General features: G+C 50.7%; 1 protein-coding gene and 1 long non-coding RNA gene across 2 annotated transcripts in view; both read left to right on the top strand.

The window, feature by feature from the left end:
- Positions 1 to 17,892, top strand: part of LOC144143471 (neprilysin-21-like) — a 165,566-nt gene that overhangs the window by 49,553 nt on the left and 98,121 nt on the right. The gene's annotated exons all lie outside the window — the stretch shown is intronic.
- Positions 1,810 to 7,342, top strand: LOC144142198 (uncharacterized). The gene is made up of 3 exons (XR_013316884.1): positions 1,810 to 1,980; positions 2,590 to 2,676; positions 7,252 to 7,342. It is a non-coding gene; the product is annotated as an uncharacterized LOC144142198 (long non-coding RNA).

Raw genomic sequence — 17,892 nt, 5'->3', positions numbered from 1 at the left:
ATTGAGGTCATGCATGCAATATAATTTCAAAAAGACATACCATTGTGCCATCCACCCAACCTCGTCAAAAATGTTCAAAAGCAAAAAAGAAAAGCTGCCAAATTCAATAAAAAGCAGCGGCAGCACCGACATTGAAACAGGAAAAAATATCAGCCCTTGCTTATTACGACATCGACAGAATAACACTCCCCCTCCCACTTTTTGTTTTCTACAACCTTGCACCGAGCACAGCACAACGTACCTTGAACTGTGACATCTGTATCATCATTCCGTCGTTCCCTGTTCCTCTCCTGCCCCACCAGCACAATCATAGCCCCCTCTGACAACAGTCATTCTCGTCACTCAGCGGAGTTATAAAGTACTAGCAATCACAATTTTATTCCATTCTTATTGTTAGCGACCGTAAATATTGTGTACAAATGCAATAAACAGACCACCTAGTTTCTCCTACAGAAACAACGTTGGAGAACAAGGCAGATATCAAAAGAAAACAAAAGTTGGGAATGGAGGGGGCATGAAGTCGGGCGCTAAATAAACAGACGCCAAATAATAATACGATTACTTACACTAGAACACTGCCAAATTTCATTGCGCAGTGTTATCTTATAGCGTCCTCGATAAACACGCACCGGTGTTGCCCCCAAAACCGGCGCGGTGCACAGTGCCCCACGACGGTGCGTACCGGCACGGAGCGTTGATCGAGGACAAATGGGGCGGTTCTACCCAGGCGCCATCTCTTAATTCAACTCATAAAAACGTTCACAAGTAACAATACAGCACTGTAATGAGACACAGCGCTATTTGAAAGTGGTATTTATTGAAGGCCAATGATTATATGTACGCACAACTTAAATCCGTCACACATGCAGAACAACGTACCGCCACCGCTTCCACCAAACAGCTACATACAAGCTGCTTCTAATCTTCGTTTGAGCCATAATACGAGTGCCTGTTTTGTTCCGCCCTTCCGTTACAGCAAAACAAGTAGGTCTTCATCGTGTAGGCACTCCGGTAACAGTTCATGATAATTCGATCGAACGAAACGAATGTCAATCCCCAACTTTCTGGCAATGCATGCAGCCGTCTTTGAAGTACACAAAGTTCGCGTCCTCATTTACAATCACTGGCCGTTGTTACCGCCCGTTAGGAGACTGTCGCATCGTTGCCCGATGAATTCACAAGCACGCCATCCTTGTCAGCAACAATACACAACTCCGTCCGCCTTGACACGAGTGCGGCGATGCGCCGTCGCTGCAGCAGACGGCGGAGGAAGCTCCTTCGCCGGCATCGTCCGCGATGCATCTCGGGACTGCACGCCGGCGCACCGTCGACTCCCTCGGTGCGCGGCGGTGCAACCAAAAATTGCCCCGCGACGGTGCACCCAGGTTTATCGAGGACGGACGGTGCACACCGGTGCGGTTTATCGAGGATGAAAAGGCGCACCGGTGTGCCCCGGTGTGCACCGGTGCGGTTAATCGAGGATGCTATTACTATCTGCTGCTTTTTTTAACGTTCAAATGGAGCGCCAAAAACCCCGTCCGCGTTTTGTGTTTGTAAACTTTAAAAATCTAAGCTTCTTTATTAAATTGCACACAAAAAATAATAATTTACTGTTGTAGTCAGTAAAAGAGGCAATTATTTATTGTTGTCGTTTTAATTTCTTTACGCAACTCCCTGCCAATGGCCGAAACCCTGAGTACGGCGCGCGGCGGCGTGGCCGGATTCCGGAACAGATACCCCGTGACCCTCCATGCCGTGACCCGTCTTTCACGGATTGTTTACTGTGGTGTGCAGTTACACAAGCACAGTTATTATGAATAACATTGATGATTAATTGGACACCTCGTCGTCTTCGGTTATGTCTGTCGTGTTCGACTTCGCGATGAAGTATTTGAGAACAACTTTGCCACCTGAAGACGGCTAAATTCGTTCGGCGCTTGCCCCTGAACGTCGCTCGCTCTTCTGCTTCGTTTCCTGCAGGTAAGCTGTCTCGACACATTTGCCGCCTTTCTTTTCACTGGATGCCGTTTGTAGCTGTCAGCGCCGCTTTAAGGATTCGTTAACAGGAGCCCGCGTGTGTGATTTGTTTAACTGAACTAGCGAGGTTGAACCTTGAGGGCTCGTCTTTAGAAAGGCGATGTGCGAAAGAACATTGTGGTGCTTGCATTGAGCGCTGAACGCACTGGCGCTCAGTAACGCAGTGGCGCTCAGTAACTCAGTAACGTTTCCCATTCCGCAGCACTACATTGAACAGCTTCAGAGTTCACCACTGCAAACCACGTCTTACGCGTAGTTTATCAGAACACGGGCGGCTACTCCTCTAAACTGTGCTGCGCAGCGTTTACGGCTTCGTTAATCACCGCTGTCATTTGTGCCGTGTTGGGAATGGCGAGGGAGAATCGTTTGCGAGCGAATGTGCGCGCCTCGCAAGCTTCGTTGCGTTTGCGGCGAGCCACCTCACCATGTGTACGGTGCCGCGGTACGCGGGCATTGATTTTGGCTGAATATTGTGTTGCCGAGTTGTAACATTCGTGCACCCAATAATTTCCATTCTTGCCTGTGTGGTAATCATGTGTCATCCTGTTTTAGACCTCTGGACGGTCTGAGCACATCACGTCCCTCCATTCAACCGGACAAGAGCCACAAGCATTGTCAACAGTGTTTGGCCGCCAGAACGTAAGTTTTCAAACACAGTTTTGGTAGCACAGTGGGCTACCATACTTGAATAATGTTCGATCACTTGAATGTACAAGTTCTCGCCCCCGTAACAATTATTGGTGTTTCATGCATAACCTAACATGTAGCCGCTAAATGGCAACCTTTCTTGTTAATTTCGGAAAACTCAGTTTCACCCAAAATCATAATGCGGGCGTAACAGTTAATCACCATGTATACGATCTTCCTGGTGTTAGTCATGTTTACGGTGAAGCCATATTTCTTAGGTGGTGACACCAAAATGTTGTTACCTTTGTAGTTTAGTCTTCGATAAAGCCTTACCAGTTCTGTTTTCAGCTATTTTTTGGATGTTTATCATGTGAATTGACAGTCCTTGCAGTCCACTTTTTCAAATAGTTATGTAACTGCCTGTACAGTCTTTGTCAAAATTTTGTGGGCCACGGCGACCGTGGCTGGAGCAGGCGCGCGGCCGAGCAGGGGCGCTGCTCTTGCCGCTGTCGGCTGGTTACGCGGCTAAAGAGAGGGAGGGGAAATTTCGCGCTTCCTTTCGTAGTATGGCTGGCGCGATAAGTGCAGCGGGGCCGCTTTCTCAGAGAAGGCGCACTTCGCTTCAGCGCAGGCACTTTGCGCAGCACTTGTGGCGCCGGACACACTACAAAAGCAAGAACAAAAGTTCCCCTCGCTCTCTTTAGCCGCGCAACCAGCCGACAGCGGCAAGCGCAGCGCCCCTGTCTGGCCGCGCGCCTGCTCCGGCCACGGTCGCCGTGGCCCACAAAATTTTGACAAAGACTGTACCATTTAAAGAGGCCTGATTGGAGTTCTGAAGGCTGCGATTTACGCACGCTAGTGCTGTACCGCCAATAAAGAAACATCCTTCCACAAAGAAAAAGATTTGAAAGTGTAAAGTATAAGCAGCATTATTCTTAAGTGGAACATGCTAATTGCTAGTCCTGGGGCTTTTCCTGAAAGCACTGTGGATGTTATGAGAGAAGAAAACCACTCAAACACATCTGCCAAGGCCGTTGCTGCTCCAAGATGCGTGCAAGCATTGAGTCTTCTGAGCAATACATTACACCTTTTTTTTAAACAACCGACGTGCATGCTGAACGTACTCCTGATTGGCGTGTGCCAGGCGCGTAGCCAGGAATTTTTTTCGGGGGGACGGGGGGGGGGGGTGTGGTCGACCAGAAAATGGGACGGGGAAATATGTAGGCAAGGCATCTTGCGCGTTGTTTTGCAAACGAAGCTTGAAATAACTGACTTTAACATGCGATTTGTGTATGCTCAACACTACCTGTAAAGCCCACCTTAAAGGAGCCATGAAGACAAAATACAAGTTGGGTTTATTAGAAAGACTGCTTAGTCCTGATAACAATGATCCCAATATCATCGCAATCTTCGAAAAAATAACGGAGATATTAAGGAAAACGTTTGACGCAGTCGCGACCCCCTAGCCAATTTCCCGCAACTTATCTACGACGTCACGGAACCTTGTTTGTGCGATTGGCGGCCGCCTAACTGACCTGTCGCGACGGCACATGACTGCACGTCTGTAATCCGGCCTCTAGTTTCATTTGACCGCATCACTTGAACGTTAACGTGCAGTTAAGGCACTGAAAATTGTTTTATTGTGAGCCCGTATGACGTCATTCTTGCTCATAACACGTCACTGTGGCGCAAAATTTGAAAGTTTTTAAATACTTCTTGCTTTTTTTTCGCAAAAAAACATATTTTGCGGCTCTAATGGAGCGAATCCTAGTTCTTTCAAATTAAACGAAGTTGTATTTTCTCTTCATGGCTCCTTTAAGGAGCTTAGATGGTGATGATAGTGATGATCGGCTAAATTGCTGTTCGCTGGTCTAGGGGCAGACCACGGGCGATTCATTCGTCCGCAGAGCAGGTGGTTAGGCGGACCCGCGCTCGTGAGTGTGATCATGAGTGCGCTCGTGAGTGGCGCGCGGACCCCGAAGTTCGTCAGGCGGAAGTGGAGGCCAACACTGAATGTTTACTATCAAGATTCTCGTGTTTTAGAAAAGGGACTATTAAGTTTTCTTGTCAGCTATGAAGTACAGTCGAGCACGATTTGAAGGTTATCGAGCGGCCAAGCATGCCACCAGCCCACAGTTTCGTTTCGGAACCATGAAAATCGAGATTTCACACTCTTCGCTCCCTTGTTGGCTGTTCCATGATACAACAATGGCCTGCACGACTGACTTGCCACCCTTTGGGTTTCAAGCTGTACAGGGCGGTCCACGCTAGGTGCGAACACGGCGCAGCGTGACCTTGCTCCGCGGAGCGCCAGCGCACAATCCGCGGCCGCGCATCGAAGCTAAGCGGCGCAGGCGCACAGGGGCTTGGAGGTGGGGCTTCGTGTCGTCTGCTACCGCGGGAGAGCGCCGTGCCTGCTTTGTTGTGAAGCACGCCTAACTGTAGGCTTGCCTGTAGCGTCTAAGCGCGCTGCGACAGCATTGCGGGAAAGCGCGCTTTCCTTACTGCGGCGCGTTGTGTAGTTTCTGCCTACGAGAACCCACAGCTTCCGCATTTCAGTTCCGCGGTGCAGGTTAAATGCAAGTATTGTTGCAAACATTTCAGGACTGGCTTGGTTTGGTTCAATGAGAGACGCTGTATAGAACGGCATCGTATAATTTCGGCCACTAGGATTTATTTAATGCTCACTGGCATTACGCAGAACATAATTGTCTGTGCATTTCGCCTCCGTGGAATTTTGGTCACAGCGGCTGGGTTTCGATCTGCCGAATTTCTTCCAGATGTGTATTGGCTTTTTTCAAACATATAAATATCGCGCATCGTCGAGATGGTTCAAGCAGTCGCCCAGCCAGGAAGTCACGCCCCCAGCACAATCGTCTACTCTACGGTCGAATCCTGGACCGGTCCCACTCTAGTGTGCTAAATTATAATGCATACGTCATTGGTTGCGCTCCCTACATGGCTAGTTATTTGGAGAAAGCGGCCCCTCCCTTTGTTGCCACCTGTGCGCATCCTCCTTTATGGTAAGACCCGTACTTCCTCGCGACTCCTTGAACCATCTCAACGATGCGCGATATTCATATGTTTGAAAAAAGCCAATACACATCTGGAAGAAATTCGGCAGATCGAAACCCAGCCGCTGTGACCGAAATTCCACGGAGGCGAAATGCACAGACAATTATGTTCTGCGTAATGCCAGTGAGCATTAAATCAATCCTAGTGGCCGAAATTATACGATGCCGTTCTATACAGCGTCTCTCATTGAACCAAACCAAGCCGCCAGTCCTGAAATGTTTGCAACAATACTTGCATTTAACCTGCACCGTGGAACTGGAAAGCGGAAGCTGTGGGTTCTCGTACGCAGAAACTACACAACGCGCCGTAGTAAGGAAAGTGCGCTTTCCCGCAACGCCGTCGCAGCGCGCTTAGACGCTACAGGCAAGCCTACAGTTAGGCGTGCTTCACAGCAAAGCAGGCACGGCGCTCTCCCGCTCTAGCAGACTACACGAAGCCCTGCCTCCAAGCCCCTGTGCGCCTGCGCCGCTTAGCTTCGATGCGCGGCCGTGGATTGCGCGCTGGCGCTCCGCTGAGCGAGGCCACGCTGCGCCGTGTTCGCACCTAGCGTGGACGGCCCTGTACATTCGTTGTTACCAAGCACAGACTTGGACTTGGTTGCCCTTTATCTACACCAATGATAACAAAACTTGCATGGAATATTTGCTAAAGCTGTTGTTCTTCCTGCTTCGTTTGAAAGAGTAGCTTTCCCGCGACAACCTCCGAATCGCAGTGGACTGTACATGCGGCGCATTCGTCTATTATGGCGGTGAAACTAGCAAATGTGCGTCTTCGTCCTTAAGTAATCGCCTTTTGTTATTTTTTGTGCTAGTCGCGCGAGTAGTAAACTTTCGCTAAGCGGAACACCTTATTGCACTGCTGTTGAATGTTGAGCTTGTTGCACGTTTCTTAAATTTCATTATATTTGTATCTGTTAAATCGAAACAGACATGGCTTCAGTAAAACTCCGGTTAAGCAAATACAGAATGCTGATTCTAACCAAGAGGGAGGTCAAGGAAACTGGAATAGTGCCAAAAAAACAAAGCTCCGCATTAGGGAGAATTGTGTAGTTTTGTTGATGTGGAGGAAATACAAGATGGGCAGAGCAATTCTTTTTATGCAGCAGAAATTATGGATCTGCAATAGTCAATGAAATGCGATGTCGGTAGAAAAGTAAACATATCAAGGATTGATAGTTGACTGAACAAAATACAGCGACGTGCTCTGTCATGTGATTATACTTTGTACCAGTGTAAAGACAAGGAATGACACGCTCCCGACAACATGTAAGCCTATATGAGGCTTTTCCTGCTGTTCTGCCATTCCCCGGCCGTGCTGTTCCGCCATTGAAACAGTGGGGCTGTTTCGATTGGCTCGTGGCAGGTTCCCAGCGCTTGTCGGTGTATCCGGCGCGAAATGCAGCCGGGCTGTATATGTTGACAGGTACAGCATCTGGAGCGGGCACAGGGATCAGACGTTGACATAGCCCTTGTTTTCAGCTCTATATGAGCAAGAATGTCCTTAAAACTGCAGGTTCCGCGCCTGCAGGTGACTTCAGGCGGTTTTTCAGGCTGCTTAAACCGCAGCCCAGCAGTTATCTTCTTGGATGTTCTTTTCCCCGGGGCTTGTCCTCCAAGCCGCAGTAGCGCTGAGGATCTGACCCCGGGTATCCTCAACCGACAAACTCAGCCTCCGATACAAAACTGTACATTTATTTACAGCCCGGCGGGCGACTAAAAAACAGTGCTCAGGCGGAGCTCGAAGATGACGGGCCGAGCTCTCCTGCGCCCGGACCACGTCTCCCGATGTCGTCTCCTTGTCTTCATCTTCCCTCCACCCTGACGCTGGGGGCTAGGGAAGAGGGAAAAGCGAGTCCTTCGTGGGGGTCCAACCCCATGTGGTGGCCATTAGCGCATCCAGTGCAAGCAGGCGTGACCTTCCTCGGGATGCGCGGAGTTTCAAGGCGCCAAGCGACACGTGCGTTCAATTTCTGTGCTGCTCGTCCCGGGGCCCGCGCCAGTTCGTGCGTCGAAGCGCCCGACACCTCCACCGCCAATGTGAAACATACCTTCAGGAATGTTTCACACTCGAAACACACACCACACACACATTTGGCCCGTGCACCATCGTTCCTTCAGTTGACGACACAACAATCAGCACGGCCAGTGCCTCTTGACCCTGGCTGCAGGTCACCATGACAAATTAGGCACAATCCTCACATAGCTCATTCAGAGCGAGCGGCCTTTAGAATGCGGTACGCACCCGCCGTCGTCGTCCGAAAACGCCCTTGCCATGCGCCGCACACCCTCACACAACAGTATCATGGGCCCCTCTCTTCCTCGCTCGGGAAGGGACCACTGCTGGGTCGTCAGCATGCGTTGGAGCCACTCTGCACTGAGGTGAAGCTGACTGACGCTTGCGCCTCTTTCCAGGCGAACCCTCGGGTTCGGCCGCTTCTGACCCACCGTACGCGCACGAGGTGTCATTCTCTACGACACACCTTTGGTCAGGGTAAGCAGCAGAGGGCTGCTTCGTGGGCCCGTTAACGCGGTCATGCAATGCTGGAGAGGCTATCTCTTCAGTCACTGCAGTTCTACCTGCAACTGCCTGAGGCTGCGTTACATGAGCGGCCGTACCCTGATTTGCACTTCCCTCTCTCAATTCGCTGGAGCTTCCCATGGCAATCATATTTTCGGGACTCGACATTCGGGGACCTCCAGAAACACACGATGCAGTGTGTGCGACACCAACTGCATCCGATTCTTCACGCGATTCCCGTGCTGCCGCATCCTGCAAAGCTACTGGCCGCTCGGCCACGCTCCCAGGATGTTCTCTGTCTCCGCACGGTGCGACGACAGGCTCACGCTCAACTGAAGCCAGTCTCCGCCCCTTCAGAACGGCTGATTTAAGAACCTCATAGTTCTTCCGCTCCTTAATGTGCGAACCCTGGCGTTCGGCCGCTGCTGAACCACCGTTCGCGCACGAAGCGCCGTTCTCTACCACACACCGTTGTGTGACGCAAGGAGTAGAGAGGGGCTCATCGGTCACATGAATTAGAACATGCGACGCAGCTGAGGCTGTTTCTCTGGCTATCAGCTTTTTCACGGGCATGCCCACACTCCTTCGACGCACGAACTGGCGCGGGCCCCGGGACGAGCGGCACAGAAATTGAACGCACGTGTCGCTCGGCGCCTTGAAACTCCGCGCATCCCGAGGAAGGTCGCGCCTGCTCGCACCGGATGCGCTATTGGCCACCACATGGGGTTGGACCCCCACGAAGGACTCGCTTTTCCCTCTTCCCTGGCCCCCAGCGTCAGGGTGGAGGGAATATGAAGACAAGGAGACGAGAGAGACGCGGTCCGGGCACAGGAGAGCTCGGCCCGTCGTCTTCGAGCTCCGCCTGAGCACTGTTTTTTAGCCGCCCACTGGGCTGTAAATAAATGTACAGTTTTGATCGGAGGCTGAGTTTGTCAGTTGGAGATACCCGGGGTGAGATCCTCAGCGCTGCAGCGGCTTGGAGGAGAAGCCCCGGGGGAAAGAACATCCAAGAAGATAACTGGCGCAGTCGACAGGATCTTCAACAGCGACAACTCAGCCAGCCGGCGGGCGAGATGGAGCAGGCGGAGAAGTCGCGGCCTGCTGAACGGGATCCGCGGGAGCAGCGAGCTCGTCAGCCTGGTGGAGAAGCGGCTCGACCGCCGCTCAGCGGACTTCTCAACGGAGAGCGGCAGCCTGCTGAACGAGATCTGCAGGAGCAGCGAGCTCGCCACCCAGGTGGAGAAGCGGCTCGAGCGGCGCTCAACGGACGTCTCAACGGAGACCGAGGCAATCTCTGCGGCCTGCTGAGCAGCGGAGCAGCAGCTTGGCGAGCGGTCAGTGGAGGCATCAGCAGCCCACTGAAGGAGAAGCGGCAGGCGAGAAGTCGGCGGGCGATTGTTTGGTGGACACCTCGGCGGAAGGAGCGGTGCATAAACGGATAACCCATCTGCACCGGTGCGGCATCTCTACAGGCGCCGAGCTATACAGGTCAGTGCCTCGTTTGATGCTGGGTCTGCGGTTCACCATGACATCTAGCGGCTATGTAGGTGTAGCCGCAAGATAATGATGAGGATTAGGAAGCGTGCATGAACGTTGCAGGGACAGCAAGCATTGCAATGTCGTTCGCTGAGCAGAAGGCGCTATTGCTGGCGAAATTGAGAATCGCTGAGGCAGAGTTAGCAGCGGAACGTTCGAAGAGTGGACGTTTCAAGAGAGCTAACAATGTTCCTACCTCACCGATTGCTCTAACAGTAATGTTCAGCACTCGGGGAGAGAGTGAACTGGGGTGCTCCGGTACGCCGAAAGATGCGCTGGGTGGAACCCATTCACTGGGCGCGCGTAGTCCTCCTGTTTCGCGGGATCCGCCACGATCAGAGTCACGTGGGAAAGGCGAAGATAGGATAGTGGCGCACGTTCCTTCGTGGGCGTTGAGATTTTCTGCAACCGGGAAGCATGATAGTGAAGCATCCCGCTTAGAGAATTTCACCGAAATAAAGATGGAGGTGAAGGAAGGTGTTACGCGCGAGGCTGCGTTGGTAAATGACAGGCAGTCAAAGTTGAATGAGAGTGTGCGCATGCCCGTGATGAAGCTGATGGCAAGAGAGAAAGGCTCCGCAGCGTCGCATGTTATTGTTCATGTTGCCGATGAGCCCCTCGCTACTCCTTGCTTCACACAACGTTGTGTGGTAGAGAACGGCGCTTTGTGCACGCACAGGGGTGCAGTAGCGGCCGAACACGAGGGTTCGCACAGGAAGGAGGGGAAGAACTATGAAGTTCTTAAATCAGCCGTTGTGAAGGGGCTGGTTTCAGTCGAGCGTGAGCCCGTTGTCACCGCGTTCAGAGAGGGAGAACGTTCCGGGAGCGTGGGAGAGCGGCCAGTTGCATTGCAGGATGCAGCAGCACGGGAATCGCGCGAGGAATCGGATGCAGATGGTGTCACGCACACTGTATCTTGTGTTTCTCGAGATACCCAAATGTCGAGTACCGACAATGCGATTGCCATAGGGAGCTCCAGCGAATTCAGCGAGGAAAATGTAAATCAGGGTACGGCCGCTCATGTAATGCAGCCCAGGGCAGTTGCAGGTAGGTCTGTAGGAGTGGCTGAAGAGATAGCCCCTACAGCATTTCATGTCAGCGTTGACGTAGCCGCTAAGCAGTCCTCTCCTGCTTACGCTGACCAACGGTGCGTAGTGGAGCACGGCGCTCCGAGCGCAGAAGCGGCCGAACCCGAGGGTTCGCCTAAAAAGAGGCGAAAGCGTCAGTCAGCTTCACCTCAGTGCAGAGTGGCTTCAACGCATGGTGACGAGCCAGCAGTGGTCCCTTCCCGAGCGAGGAAGCGAGGAGGAGAGGGGCCCATGATACTGTTGTGTGAGGGTGTGCGGCGCATGGCAAGGGCGTTTTCGGACGACGACGGCCGGTGCGTACCGCATTCTAAAGGCCGCTCGCTCTGAATGAGCTATGTGAGGATTGTGCCTAATTTGTCATGGTGACCTGCAGCCAGGGTCAAGTGCTCAAGTGCTCATTGTTGTGTCGCTAATTGAATGAACGATGGAGCACGCTCGCAAAGTGTGTGTGGTGTGTGAAACATTCCTGAAGTTATGTTTCACAGTGGCGGTGGAGGTGTCGGGCACTTCGACGCATGAACTGGCGCGGGCCCTGGGACGAGCAGCACAGAAATTGAACGCACGTGTCGTGTCACGCGGCGCCTTGAAACTCCCCGCATTCCGAGGAGGGTCGCGCCTGCTCGCACCGGATGCGCTAATGGCCACCACATGGGGTTCCCACGAAGGACTCGCTTTTCCCTCTTCCCTGGCCCCCAGCGTCAGGGTGGAGGGAATATGAAGACAAGGAGACGAGAGAGACGCGGTCCGGGCACAGGAGAGCTCGGCCCGTCGTCTTCGAGCTCCGCCTGAGCACTGTTTTTTAGCCGCCCACTGGGCTGTAAATAAATGTATAGTTTTGATCGGAGGCTGAGTTTGTCGGTTGGAGATACCCGGGGTGAGATCCTCAGCGCTGCAGCGGCTTGGAGGAGAAGCCCCGGGGAAAAGAACACCCACAAAGATAACTCCAGCCTTGACATAAAACATTATGAAGGGGGGGACACCGGGACCCCCCCTCCCTTTCCCCCCCCCCCCCCGGCTACGCCCTTGGCGTGTGCTTATTCTTTCTCTTGCATCCATCACATTCGAGTCGTCACGTTGATTTGGGAATGCTGGAATCCAGCATATGCTGGCAAGATACGAGAGCTTGAACACAACCCACTTGCCCGCAATGAGTTTTCAAAGATCTCCACCACCTGAAGGTACTGAAGTGAGATGTAAGCATTGCCTGAAAACCATACCAGATAAGGGTACCAAATCATAGTTATGGGTCTTTCTCGCCCATTTTAGTGTTTTGAACGAAAAAAGTGCCATTTAAAGGTGACACGTCGTTCCCTGCCGATTTCTGATGCCTGATTAAGTTTGTGGGCATAAATTTAGCAGCTTTCTCACATGTCTAACGTGTATGTGTGCTTGTTAGGAGTGAAGTAGGTAAAATTTGAAAGGTTTGATTGTAGTTGTGTATAGATTACCTACATTTTTTTCATTCCTAGAAAAGAAAAATTGAGGTAACCCTGCCAATTGTTGTGCATTGCTGCGTTTTATTATGCTTGTATGATTCGTAGAACCTGCAGGAGTTCAGCTGCTTGTTAACGGAAAAATGAACAGTGGTACAAAAAAAAGTGCATCTACTAAAAAAATCTTCACAATCGCAGAATGCCAACGGTCCACCTACCAACTTGCGTCCTGCGTTGTTTCTGCTGGCTGGAGCGGCGCATGGAGCATTTTTCAACTTCTCGAAGTTTGTGATCAAGCGCTGCCCCAAGTGAAGGATGCCGCAGAGGGATCTTCGGTTTTAATGCCACAATTTCATGTGCTTAGCACTTACTCGTAAGGCATTTTAAATATTCATCATCTCAGAGGATATGTTACCTTCGTCTTGGGTGGAATGTGGCTGCAATCAGGTTATTTGTGACAGAAACAAGTGAACCACGTGGTGAGAGTCATTGAGGCCCTGTTGATTGCGCATGCTACTGAAATAACATTTTCATTCAGCTGAATACTTTCTAAATATTACAATTTGGAACAAAATATGATAAAAGTCACGATTAGTTGTACTGCAGTGCAGGAAAGAAATGCCAGCACATGTTTTAGGAGCCTCTTATATTTCAGGTCATTGGCTGGTGAGCAATAAAACATAACCGAAAATTGTTTAAAGTGAAATCAAATATTTGTTGTCGCCAGTGCATGGCCCGTAGTAAAAGCTATCTGGTCTCCAAATTTCAAATGAGACAGGAAATGCCAAAAAATAAGGAAATAAACAAGACAGCTTGCTACAATAAACCAATTCAAATAATTTGCTCAATGTCTATAAAGTGGTGATTCAGGCGGGTTAGTTCGGTGTTTATGAAATACAAGCAGGCCCTCGCCTGGTCAAAAACAAATAAACAAATAAAGACATTTTGGGCCCCTACTGGCCTTTGATCACAATGAAAGGGGGGTGAAAGGTCGCGATTATTTATAGGTTTGGTGGTGCAGAGTGCGCATGTATATCTCGGGGAGACTACCCCGCGACTGGTTAATCGTGTTTTTAGTTGGTTGAATATGCACTGATTCTAAAAGTAGTCGTGTCGACAGGCACTTCTCTGATGCGATTATGCTTGCGGAATCCCAATCGATGACGTGGTCAGTAGCCAGTTGATGATCCGCCAAGGCATTTCAGCTTGCATTGCCTTTTTTGACATCGTTCTGGTGCTATTGAATTCTTTTAAAAATTTCCAGTTTGACCTATGTAGGATTAGGAACGAAAAAGAGACGCCGACCAGTCCAAACATAACGTACTGACGTTTCGGCTTCCAGCACGAAGCCTTGTTCACAATAAATGCATCACCAGAAGTGGGTCGTTTAAGTGGGCTTGAATAATCGCTGAAAAGAGCATGCGTAGATAGGGTTTAGATTTCAGTCATTACGATTGACTGTGTTAGATGTGGTCTGAATGATTAGTGATTCCAGATGTAGCCGTGATGCTGTCACTTTTTCTGTAGTGACGATTCTTGCATTGTCCCAATCAATCTTGTGGTCATTCACGACGGCGTGTTCGGCTTTTATTCTTTACGTCACGTGCGTGCTGCTGCAGACGATTCTTATAATTTCCTGATTCCCCGATATACACGCCGCTGCAGTCTGCACAAGGTATCTCGTATACCACACTGGGGAAGCGCTCCTTGGGAAAGCGGTCCTTGACTCTCACGAGCTCATGGCGCATCTTTTTGGCTGGACCGTGGGCCACCTGCATGTCATATTTCCATAGGATACGTGCTAAACATTCACTTGTTCCTGGAAGGTAGGGCACAGGAGCTCGCTTCATCGGGGCAGGAGGCATGTCCAGTTGTCCCCGTCGGGTCAGTTGGCGTTCCGTTGCGTTTATAAAGTGCCTCGGGTAACTGCAGCTAGCCAGGTCGTCCCGCACCTTTGCCGTGTCCACCGCCGCATCCTCAGGCTTCAAGCACAATCTTTTCGCACGCTGCAGTACCGTGCAAACAACAGCCCTCTTGTGGGAAGCGGGGTGCACGGAGTTGAAGTTCAGGTAGCGGCCTGTGTGCGTTTCCTTGCGGTACATGCTGAAACGTGGCCTCTGGCCCTGCCGAGACACGAGGACGTCCAGGAAGGGAAGTTTGCCGTCGGCCTCCTCTTCTGACGTGAACTGAATGGCACGGTCCATACTGTTGAGGTGGGCCAGCAAGCTGTTCGCCGCGTCTTTCTGAACGACGCAGAAACAATCATCGACATAACGCAAGAACACTTGGTTGAGGGACAAAGGAGGCTAGCGTGCGTGCTTCCAGCGCTTCCATGGGCAGGTTCGCCGCCGTGACCGAAATAGCGGCACCCATTGGAGTCCCCTGCATTTGCTTGTAAAAATGGCCCATAAAGACGAAGTACGTATTGTTCAGGCAAAAATCTAGAAGCCTGCGTAGTTCTGGCACATCCATCGGTGATCTCTCGGGCAACGTCTCATCAGCCTCGAGAGCAGCGGTGGATACGGTGACAGCCAGGTCACTCGGAATACTCGTGAAAAGGGACTTCGTGTCGAAGGACACCATCAAGTCGTCTTTCTCGATCACGGTGTTGCGAGTCTGCTCGACAAAATCGAAAGAATTACGAACGTGAGTGGTCCCTTTATTGACGAGCGGAGCCAGAACTTGGAGCAGGAACTTCGACAGGTGGCCCACATTCCAGCCAAAAAGATGCACCATGAGCTCGTGAGAGTCAAGGACCGCTTGCCCAAGGAGCGCTTACCCGGTGTGGTATATGAGATACCTTGTGCAGACTCCAGCGGCGTGTATATCGGGGAATCAGGATATTATAACAATCGTCCGCAGCAGCACGCACGTGACGTAAAGAATAAAAGCGTCCGCCACAATGCTGTAGCCAAACACGCCATCGTGAATGACCACAAGATTGATTGGGACAATGCAAGAATCGTCGCTACAGAAAAAGTGACAGCATCACGGCTACATCTGGAATCACTAATCATTCAGATCACATCTAACACAGTCAATCGTAACGACGGAAATCTAAACCCGATCTACGCACGCTCTTTGCAGCGATTATTCAAGCCCACTTAAACGACCCACATCTGGTGATGCATTTATTGTGAATAAGGCTTCCGTGCTGGAAGCCGAAACGTCAGTACGTTTTGTTTGGACTGGTCGGCATCTCTGTTTCGTTTCTAATGTACCCTCCCGGCCAGACGGGATTCCGTCATGCTCTCGATTTCACCTATGTAGGATGCGTCACAATCCTTGCATGGAATTTTGTAGGCAACTCCGGGGAATCTTGATTTTTCTAAAGGGTCCTTCACGCGTACCAGCTTCTGATTAAGCTTGTACAAGTTTAACACCATATTTTAATTTTAACACCATATGTGCCAAACACCCTTGCAAGAGCTTCACTGATGCCTTGCGTGTAGGGGACGGCAGCGCGGTTTTGCCTGTATTCTTCAGGAACCCTTTCGGGGGAGGCAACTGAAGCCCGCAATTGTTGCGTCCTCACACGCTTTGAAGGGTAGCCGTTGCTGCGAAGGTCCTTCCTTACCACGGCTAGCTCTTGCTTGCACAGACCAGGCTCACAGCAGATTCGTGATGCGCGTGAGAAGAGTGCAGCGGCGACGAAGCGTTTTTGGCCTGTAGGATGCGCAGAGTCGAGCCCCAGGAATCTACCCGTGTGGGTCGGCTTTCGATACACACTGGTTATAAATCCTTTGGCCGACCGTCTCACAAGTAAGTCGAGGAAGGCGATCTGTCCATCATTATCTTGTTCCATGGTGAACTGGATGCTTGGAACACAAGAGTTTGCTCAAATAAAGGCATTACGTAATGCTCAAATAAAGGCATTACGTTTCGGCGGTGGATCACACAAAAATAGTCGTCTACGTAGCAGACAAAGATCTTGGGGCCGTCTTGTACGAGCATAGCGCAGAATTTTCTAGAGCCTCTAGGGCAATATTCGCACAGACTACTGAAACGAAAGCTCCCATCGCTGTTCGAAACCGCTGGTCCGTTGAAAACAAAATATGTGTTCTGCAGGCCAAATTCCAGGAGACGATATAAGTCTTGCATCTCAATTGGCGAACGTGAAGGCAGAGATGCATCGTTCTCGAGTAGATCCTTGCAACTCCGGACCATGTAATTTTGCCTGGAATTTGGCCTGCAGAACACGTTTTGTTTTCAACGTACAATGTTAAAAGCAGCGGTTTGGAACAGCGATGGGAGCTTCCGTTTCAGCAGTCTGTGCAAATATTGCCTCAGAGGCTCTAAAAAATTCTGCGCTATGCTCGTACAAGACGGCCCCAAGATTTTTGTCAGCTACGTAGACTGCTTTTGTGTGATCCACCGCCGAGACGTAATGCCTTTAATTGAGCATCTAAACTCTTGTGTTCCAAGTATCCAGTTCACCATGGAACAGGAAAATAATGGACAGATCGCCTTCCTCGACGTACTTCTGAAACGGTCGGCCAAAGGATTTAAAACCAGTGTTTATCGAAAGCCGACCCACACGGGTAGATACCTGGGGTTCGACTCTGCGCATCCTATAGGCCAAAAACGCTCCGTTGCCGCTGCACTCTTCTCACGCGCATCACGAATCTGGTCTGAGCCTGGTCTGTGCAAGCAAAAGCTAGCCGTGGTAAGGAAGGACCTTCGCAGCAACGGCTACCCTTCAAAGCTTGTGAGGACGCAACAATTGCGGGATTCAGTTGCCTCCTCCGAAAGGGTTCCTGAAGACGGGCAAAAACGCGCTGCCGTCCCCTACACGCAAGGCATCAGTGAAGCTCTTGCAAGGGTGTTTGGCACATATGGCATTAAAATTGCACACGTGCCAACGAACAGGCTTAAGCAGAAGCTGGTACGCGTGAAGGACCCTTTAGAAAAATCAAGATTCCCCGGAGTTGCCTACAAAATTCCATGCAAGGATTGCGACGCACCCTACATAGGTGAAACTGGAAATATTTAAAATAAGAATTCAATAGCACCAGAACGATGTCAAAAAAGGCAATGCAAGCTGAAATGCCTTGGCGGATCATCACCTGGTTACTGACCACGTCATCGATTGGGATTCCGCAAGCATAATCGCATCAGAGAAGTGCCTGTCGACACTACTTTTAGAATCAGTGCATATTCAACCAACTAAAAACACGATTAACCAGTCGCGGGGTAGTCTCCCCGAGATATACATGCGCACTCTGCACCACCAAACCTATAAATAATCGCGACCTTTCACCCCCCTTTCATTGTGATCAAAGGCCAGTAGGGGCCCAAAATGTCTTTATTTGTTTATTTGTTTTTGACCAGGCGAGTGCCTGCTTGTATTACCAGGCGAGTGCCTGCCTGTTTGTATTTCATCAATGAATAACCCTCCCCTGACGAGTTTTCGTCGAACCTTGGACTCTGTTAGGTGTCGGTAGGTTTACACAGCCAACTTGTGGGGACGCACATAAGCTCTTAACAAATGAGCTGCGTAGTGGCTATGCACTAGCCATGGTTTTTATTAGTTGCTTTGATAATTATGATCTTCTGTCACAGTGTTTTAGGTAGCTCAC

This window comes from Haemaphysalis longicornis, unplaced genomic scaffold, assembly GCF_048455015.1.
Source record: "Haemaphysalis longicornis isolate Haplotype H1 unplaced genomic scaffold, Haemaphysalis longicornis Haplotype H1 scaffold_6, whole genome shotgun sequence".
Taxonomy (NCBI): domain Eukaryota; kingdom Metazoa; phylum Arthropoda; class Arachnida; order Ixodida; family Ixodidae; genus Haemaphysalis; species Haemaphysalis longicornis.
The sequence above is the reverse complement of the archived record's forward strand: the minus strand, read 5'-3'. Positions and strand labels throughout refer to the sequence as shown.